Below are 8,292 nucleotides of genomic sequence, written 5' to 3' on the forward strand. Positions count from 1 at the left end.
TAGTTGTATAATAAACTTTGGGTTTTTTAAATGAACTTTTGTTTCAGATATTATATATTTCAGATTTAGCATTCTTTACTTGGTTCTTTATAATAGCTCCAATGTTAACATTTTGTCTTTTTACTTATTACAGCCATATTTTTAAGTCACTGAGCACAGATAAGAGTCACTTTAAAATCCTTGTTTGCTAATTCCAACATGTGGGCTGTCTTGGGCTTAATCTTCATTGATTTTCTTTTCTATTGAGAAAAGTGTACATTTTCAGGTTATTTATATATTGATGAAATTTAGATTATAACCTGGACATTATGAAATCAGACTCTAAGTTCTGTTATATTCTTCCAAAGAGTGTTTCTCTTTCGTAAATAGACAAGGAAATTGGTTGGTTTCAAATTGAAACTGTATCTCTTAGGCAATAGCTCAAATCTCAGTATAATTTTATCATCCTCACCTGGTATACTTCGAGTCTTCCCTGTGCTTTTGGTTCAAGAGTCAAGTGGGGATTTGGGGGAAGTACACTGAATTTAGAGTTGCTTTCCTCTGACTTGCTCCTTTTTAGGATTTTTGCCTCGCTTTTTAGTGGCTTGGTTTCTGGCTGCCTCACCCTTCAGGTTGAGACTGGATTCTCTATAGGAGTTCCAACCCTTTGCAGTATCATCTACAATACAGGCTAACTTCACACTAAAAGTGGTATAAATAGGAAGTTCAACCCATTCCCCTCCTGTTTCCCACGGTTAACTACACTTTCAGATCTGCTTATTTCTGCTTGCTCTCTGGAGCCTTTAGTTCGTCAGTTTTTCAAATTTTTTTCCAGAGTGTATAGCTGCTATCTGTGGCAGAGTTAGTCTACTATGAGCTTACTCAGCCACACTGGGAAAAGGACTACCTTTTTCGATTTTTGAAATGATATGAGTTCAGTCTTTCCTATGGTTTTCTCTAAAAGAATGCACATTTGCATTGCAGGTCAGAGCCTTTTGATTGATTTTTCTGTGTGGGACAATGACCTTCAATAGAGAGACAGTTCTGTAGACCAGTCATAGGGAAGGATGTCACATAAAGCTTCCTTTCCATTTATTCAACAAAATTTACTATCCTCCTGTCATGAGAAAAACCCCGAGTTGCCTGTCCTGGTTGTCTAGGGGGCATCCTTGAGTTTGTGGGAAGAGGGCAAAATTGACTGTCACAAAGATCATATGCCTAAGAGGAAAAGGAAGATTTTTACCTTTAACAAACATTGATTCTGCATCAGGTACTTCTTTCATAAACGCTCTCTTTAACCCTCACCAGTCTGCCAGGTGGAGATTATTGTCTACCTTTTATAAATGAAAGAAGTGAAGCTCAAAGGCTGTACAGCTGGCAATTTTTATAGGTTTTACATTTCAAAAGGAATTATTGCTTAAAAAATTAGGTTGGCATCTTCCCATGTTCTTAAAAATATTATTATTATTAATAAATATAACAATATTCAAGTACCACTTACTCCCCTTAGAGAAAAAGGATTGTGACTCAGTATAGTCTCTGACTTTTGACTGACAAGGTTTTATAAATGCTAAGTATAGTTTTCTATTAAGATTGAAACCTATGAGAAAAAAGCCGTGGGCTGACCCATCTTCAAAGTGTCCATTTAAGATTATTTTCTGTCAGCCAGGTGGCTAATGGGCTGTGTTAGACAATGGATAGATATTGTATTCTGTCTGAAACCATAGAATTGGAGAAAAAAGAGCAATTCCACATTTATTTGGCTTGTCTACTGCCTGGGAGCCCAAGCTACAGAGAACATTTATTTCATTTGAACAAATGGATGACACCTCCCTGTTTTAGGTTGGAAGAAAACCTCTGCTCTGGCCTCAGTGTGAACAGGGGCATTGGTGATAGAATATCCAGAGTGAGTCATTGTCCCCACACCGGGCAAAAATGGTGAAAGCATTCCAGGGCGATTCTAAGGGAAAGTGTTCAGTTAATGGTAGATTTCTCTAATGCTGGATTTTGAAAATATATTGACTCCTTCATGTTTTACAGAGAACTTGCAGACAACAGAAAAGAAACCTCCTATTGAATTGAATAATGACTCTGTAAAAAGATGAGAACACAAGAAGAGATGTTCAAAGCACAGTGGGAAGGAGAAAGTAGCAAGGCTGAGTTAGACAACAGACAGCAGCCTTAGCCTGGGCTGAGAGTGGGGGCTCCTGGGGCAGCACCAGTTCTCAATCCCGAACATGCTTGGTCATGGAAGTGCTGTGGCAAGGAGGGTTGCTTTTCTCCTCCATGTTCTGCAGGTCACTCTGCTTAGGCATTTGACCTTGGGGAAGTTATTTCACCTCCTCTGTGCCTCAGCTTTCCTGAAAAGCAAAGAGGTTGGGTTTGCTTAGGTTATTTTCTAGATCCCTTCCAGCTTTAACCTCTCTAAGACATTCTCTGGACTTCTCAACACATCTTTTCCTTGACTCTGAGAGTCACAAATTCTATATATGAAAAATCAAAATGGCCTCAAGAGTAGAGGAGGCATGTGAAACTTTTGAATGGAAAGAAATCGAAATGACAGCAGGACAAATACATCTTTCTCACCTGAACTAGAAAATAGGCAGCAGGTGACAAATGAGTAGATTTTGGACTACTCTCTGACTGTAAACTTTCCTGCACTTTTATGTGAAGCTAACAGTTCACTTTAAATATCTACAATGAGTTCTGACAGAGAAGAGCAGGCGGTTCAAATAATGAAGGTCAGCCACTAATGCCCAAATCCCACTGCTTCAGAATGTGCTCAAAGACAAACTCAGATGCATAAAGAGGAACAAACACATTTGTCCCAACCATGACCCCGCCAGTAGCAGGCTGGACCAGTGGTGGACATGACTGGAATCCAAAGGTCAAATAGAGCCAGAGAAAAGGACACATGGTTTGGGGAGATCTCAGCATGACCTTGATGGAACAAACAGTTCAAGCTTCAAAGCTTAAATGTCGAGATCATGGATTCCTTTTAAACCATTACAGCTTTGAGATGCTTTGGGGGTAAAGGATCTATAAGTACCATAGAAAGTATGTAAGGTTGTTTGTTTCATTGTTTTTGGAAGAATGGCATTTTTTCCAGAACATTTCTAGAAGCTAAACCTTCCCTGTCTCAAAGTTTTGTTTTTCTAAATCATAGATGAATCCTTTCTTCAGTCACATAGTGCAAGTTAAAAAAAAAAAAAAAAAACCAACACTGTCTGGAAGAAACCAGGTATAAAAGAAGAAGTAAAGAAGAAAAGGAAGAGGAGAAACAGAAGGACAAAGTAAGCTGCCCAGTACTAGTGTCTGTGAATTTTCAGAGATGACAGCAAATTCTATTAGTAATATTAATGGTCAGGTCTTGAGTTAGTATGGCAGCAATCCTTACCATGTGCATGTCTTCTGTTTGGCTCTCTCAAAAGCAAGATTAGGATGCCGGTCTCACATAGCTCAAGTGAAGAAGTAGGAACAGCAAGACAGGGCAAAAGGCCCATAAAGGTATGTTAATAAGTGTGCTATCCTTCTGCGCACCTAGAGCTCAAAACCCTAAAAGCCCTCTGAGGAACTGTAGAAAATGTACACGAGTTTCCTGGGACTGCTATAAAAAACGACCACAACCTTGATCAATCACAGCACAGATATACTCCTCCCTAGTTCTTGAAGCCAAAAGCCTGAAATCAAGGTGTTGTCAGGGTATACCTTCTGGAGGTTCTGAGAAGAATCCCTTGCAAGACTCCCTCCTGCTTTTGATGGTTGCCAGTAACCTTTGGTGCCTCTTGGCTCACAGATGTCTCACTTTCCTCTCCATTTGTGTCTTTGCATTGCCTTTTCTGTGTCTTTTCCCCTTATCTTCTTTTGTAAGGACATTTGCCATAGGATTGAAAGCACACCCTAATCCCAGACGATCTCCTCTGAAAATCTATAACTTACATGTAACTTGGGAGATCCTTTTAAAAAATAAGGTCATATTTAGCTTCCAAGTGTACTCATCGTTCAGGGGGCCATTGGTAAGTCTACTGTAATATCCTGTTAAGGTTGTCCACTGAGGAAACTGAAGGATGAGATCCACAGACTTAGACCTTCCCCTGGGCAAAGGCTGTCCCATGGAGATATCAAATTCCCAGGCCTTGGGCTGTTCTTACTTGGGGCTTAGCAAGCTCCTTTGCTTCTGGTAAAATCTCTGAGGCAGAGAAGCAGAGAGATTCAGGTGATCAAGGAGAGAAACACTCAGTCATAGTACATGCACACGGGAACTGAAAACCAAGGCCACAAGGGACCTGGTCAGGAGCAGGTAGGTGAGTAAGGACATGGTAGTGAGTGCTACAAGACATAACAAAGCACCTGTATGAAGAATGGAAGAGAGCAATGTGAGGACCCCGGGCACGGCTAGAGAGAACACAGTGGCGTGACTTTTACACACTCAAGCAGGGAGCCATGAACAACACCAGAGCCATGGGAAATGGTGAACTGTCAACTGAAAGAAAAGACTAGTTACCCTGAAAAAGCCATCCAAAAGCATCCACTAGGCATTGTCACCTTGCTCTACTTCAGAACTTTTCAGGCGGGTCTCATCAGTGACTTCAGAACTTAACTAAATCCTTAGGAGCTATGAAGATGTTTTTTGAACATCTATAATCAGCAAAGACACAAAATACTGAGCTGGAGGCATGAAGACATGTATAGGGAAGGACAAGTAATAGTAAAAGACAGAAATTAGAGTCCCCTCCAGATAAAATTGGGGTTAATATAAAGCTGCAATCTGGGTTGGGGGGAAGGAAATAAGAACACAGCTAACCAAAAATAATGGGTGGGACCTGGGTAGGATTCAAATCCTGTTGGCAGGTTCAAGGGCCTAGAAGAGGGAGGAAGAATCAGCACAATGACCCAGAGGCTTCAGGAGCTAATCTGGGTAGCAGGCCTGGTCAGTATCAAAGGCATGTTGGGGAGGAGGTAGCTGGGCCCCTAGGATGACAGAAGGCCAAGACCTGCTGGGTTGAAGGACACATTTTCTGCCTGTTTCAGTGCCTATGTAGACCCAACTGGCCTTTCTCTGCTGATGGATCTGACAGTCAGGGCAAGCTCAGGAAGGAAGAAGAGGGTTGTATTTGAGACATCCCTGGGCCAGTACTCCGTGTAGACTAAATGGCTTTATTTAACTTCACTGTTGAGTTATTTTGGCTTGAATTTTCTTCGGCTTTGGGTATAGAGAGTCACTATCCAATAATTCCTTTTGCTTTCAGTTCCAATATAAGCATCCTAAAACTGCATTTTTTGGGTATGAGAACTAACTGGTTTGTTAATGGAGATAATGCTAACACTGTAAGAAACAAATCACAACATGTTTGATATTCAAACATGGTAGAAGACTATCTCTAGCTCACTTAATGTCTGAAACATGTGTCCTTGAAGAATGGGAGAATCCCTCAAGGTAGATTCAGATACCCTGGCTCCACCTAACTTGTGGCTCTACTATTTTCAACAGATGGCTTTCAAAGTCACTGGTCTATCTCAAGCTAGGATTTCGGAAAACAGCTTAGAGAGTCCCTATATGAAGTCTTTAGGGACCAGCCTGGAAGTGGGAAGCATTGCTTTTCTCCTACTCCCCTGACTAGAATTTAGTCATGTGGCTTTGCTTAACTGTAAGAGAGCTTGGTAAATACAGTTGAGTGAAGAGGAAGTGAGCTAGCCAGTTCCTATTACTCCTGAATAAGAAATATTGGGCTGCTTTGCTAGTGCCTGGCAGGAGGGAGGAAGGAAACCTGATTGGGTTTACCAGTGGGTAAGACTTGAAAGGGAAGCTCATCTCTGCTGCACGTGGAGTTGGTGGGGTTCACTTGCATAGCTGCATCATCTGGAAAGCTCAAGCCAGCTTTGCTCATGTGTCACGAGCCTGGGTGCTGGCTATGGGTGCAAGCATCTTTGACTTCCTTCACCTGGCCTCTTTTTTCTTGTATCTTTTCTTTCTGATTGGGTGACTGTTATGGTTTGTGTCTGGGTGTCCCCCCAAAGCCTCATGCAGTCATGGGGCAGGCTTTTAGAGTTTGACTGATTATGGGTGTGAGAGCTACACCTGCCCTGGGGTGGATAGTTTGCATATGTAAGGGAGGGGAAGAGGCTGCTTGGGGCCATTCCTCCCCTTTTGTGTTTGTTGATTCTGCTGTGTTCTGCCGCCATGAGCTGTAGCCCTCTGCCATGTGACACTCTGCCTTGTAACCTGCCAAGTATGGACTGAAACCTCCACAAACTGTAAGCAAAATAAACCTTTCCTTCCTTAATTTTGGGTGTCAGGTATTTTGTCCCAGCGAGAGAAAAGTAACCAAGACAGTGACTTAGACTTCTTTACATGGCAAGTCAAGATAGCAAGAGAGTAAAAGCAAAGGCAGCCAAACTTCTTAAGGCCTTGGCATGGAGCTGGCACACTGTCACTCTCACTGCACTCTGGGGGACCATGCAAGTCACAGGCCAGTCCATATTCAAGGAGAGAGTCAATGGGTTCTCTTGTTGAGAAGAATGCCATTATCTTGGTCCATTCGGGCTGATTTAAGAAAATATTACAAGCAGAAACTTATCAGCAGCAGACATTTGTTTTTCACAGTTCTGGAGGCTATGAAGTCCAGGATCAAGGCATAGGAAGACTTAGTATTTGGTAAGGGACCATTCCTTTTAGATGGTGCTCTCTTGTTGTGGCTTTACTTGGTGGAAAGGGAGAAGGAGCTTAAATTAGTTTGTTTTCCATTGCTATAAAAAGACTTCAAGCCAGGTGTGGTGGTGCATGCCTATAACTCCAACATTCTGGAAGGCTAAAGCAGGAGGATTGCAAGTTCACACCCAGACTGGACAACTTGGTGACTTAGTGAGACTTCGTCTCAAAAATTTAAAAAAAAATTATTAAAGGACTGGCAAAGTAGCTCAGTGTGAAGGCCCTGAGTTCAATCCCTAGTATAAAAACAAGCAAACCTGGGGCTGGATACTTTATAAAGAAAAGAGGTTTATTTATAGCCCAGACTTAGAGGCTAGAAGTTCAACACTGGGAAGGCCCCTTGGTTTGGCACCTGCTGAGAGCCTCGTGGTGGATGGCCTTGTGGTAGGAGCACACGTAAGAGGGAGAATAGATAGTGAGAAAGGAAGCCAGAGAGTGAGGAGGGGTCAGTCTTACTCTTTTGTAAGGCCTTTCAGGTAAACTAACTGAAATCCCACCAGAACTACATTAATCCTTCCCAAGGGCAGGCCCCACAATGACCCGGTCACCTCCCCCTAGGTTCTGCCACCTCACATTGCCACACTGAAGACCAAGATTCTAGCACATAAGTCCATGGTAGACAAAGCGTGCACAAACCATGTACAAACCATAGGAGAGCTCCCTTGGACACTTTATGAGGCATTAATCCCATTCAATCTAATCATCTCCCAAAGGCCCCATCTCTTAATATTGTAACATTGAGGACTAGATTTCAGCATACAATGGCAGTCATTCATGAACAGAATGGGAGGAATTATTGCCAGCTATATTTGCAAGCACAAATAGCTGGTAACAGAAGAAGAACCAGGCCCCTAGGCAGTGAGCCTCAGAAAATGTAGCAGTGGACAGTAAGCAGATGTCTTCACTTTGGGAGAAATGGTGAGAGGAAGGGCTTGTAGCAGGTGGCACAGCTACAAGGACTACCATTACTGATATTACTTCAATTCCTAGAATGCCTAGTTGGGGAGGAGTTATATCAGAGGCCCAAGGTTGGGTTAAGAGCTCTTATGCATATGTCTATATATGCCTCCCAAGAAGACTGTTATTAAAAGTTTTGTGCTAGTCAGCTTCCTGTTACTGTGACAAAACACCTGTGATAACTTATAAGGAGGTAATATTTACTTTGGTTCATGGTTTCAGAGATTTCAGTCCATGGTTGGTTGTTTCCATTGTTTTGAAGTCTATGACAAGAAGAACACTGCTGTTCATCCCACAGTAGTCAAGAACTTAAAGAGAAAGAGAACAAGAAAAAAAGGACCAAGAGGGGCCAGGGTTGCAATATCCAATTCAAGGGCACTCACCCCCACCCCCAGTGACCTAACTTTCTACCAAGGCTCCATTTTTGGAAGGTTCCACCACCTCCCAGTAGCACCACAGGCTGGAAACCATGTGCCTTTGGGGGACACTTATGACCTAAACCATAGCAAGCTTACTTTATTGTTATACCTTAGGTATTTCCCAATGTTGCTGTCTCTGCATTTTAAGACCATTAAAGTTTGGGATGATGTCTTGCTCCCTGATGTCTCCCATGCACTTACCATAGTGTCTGTCATATAGTAGATAGG

Source organism: Chinchilla lanigera, unplaced genomic scaffold (assembly GCF_000276665.1).
Source record: "Chinchilla lanigera isolate Chin_1 unplaced genomic scaffold, ChiLan1.0 scaffold00165, whole genome shotgun sequence".
In the NCBI taxonomy this organism is placed as follows: Eukaryota; Metazoa; Chordata; class Mammalia; order Rodentia; family Chinchillidae; genus Chinchilla; species Chinchilla lanigera.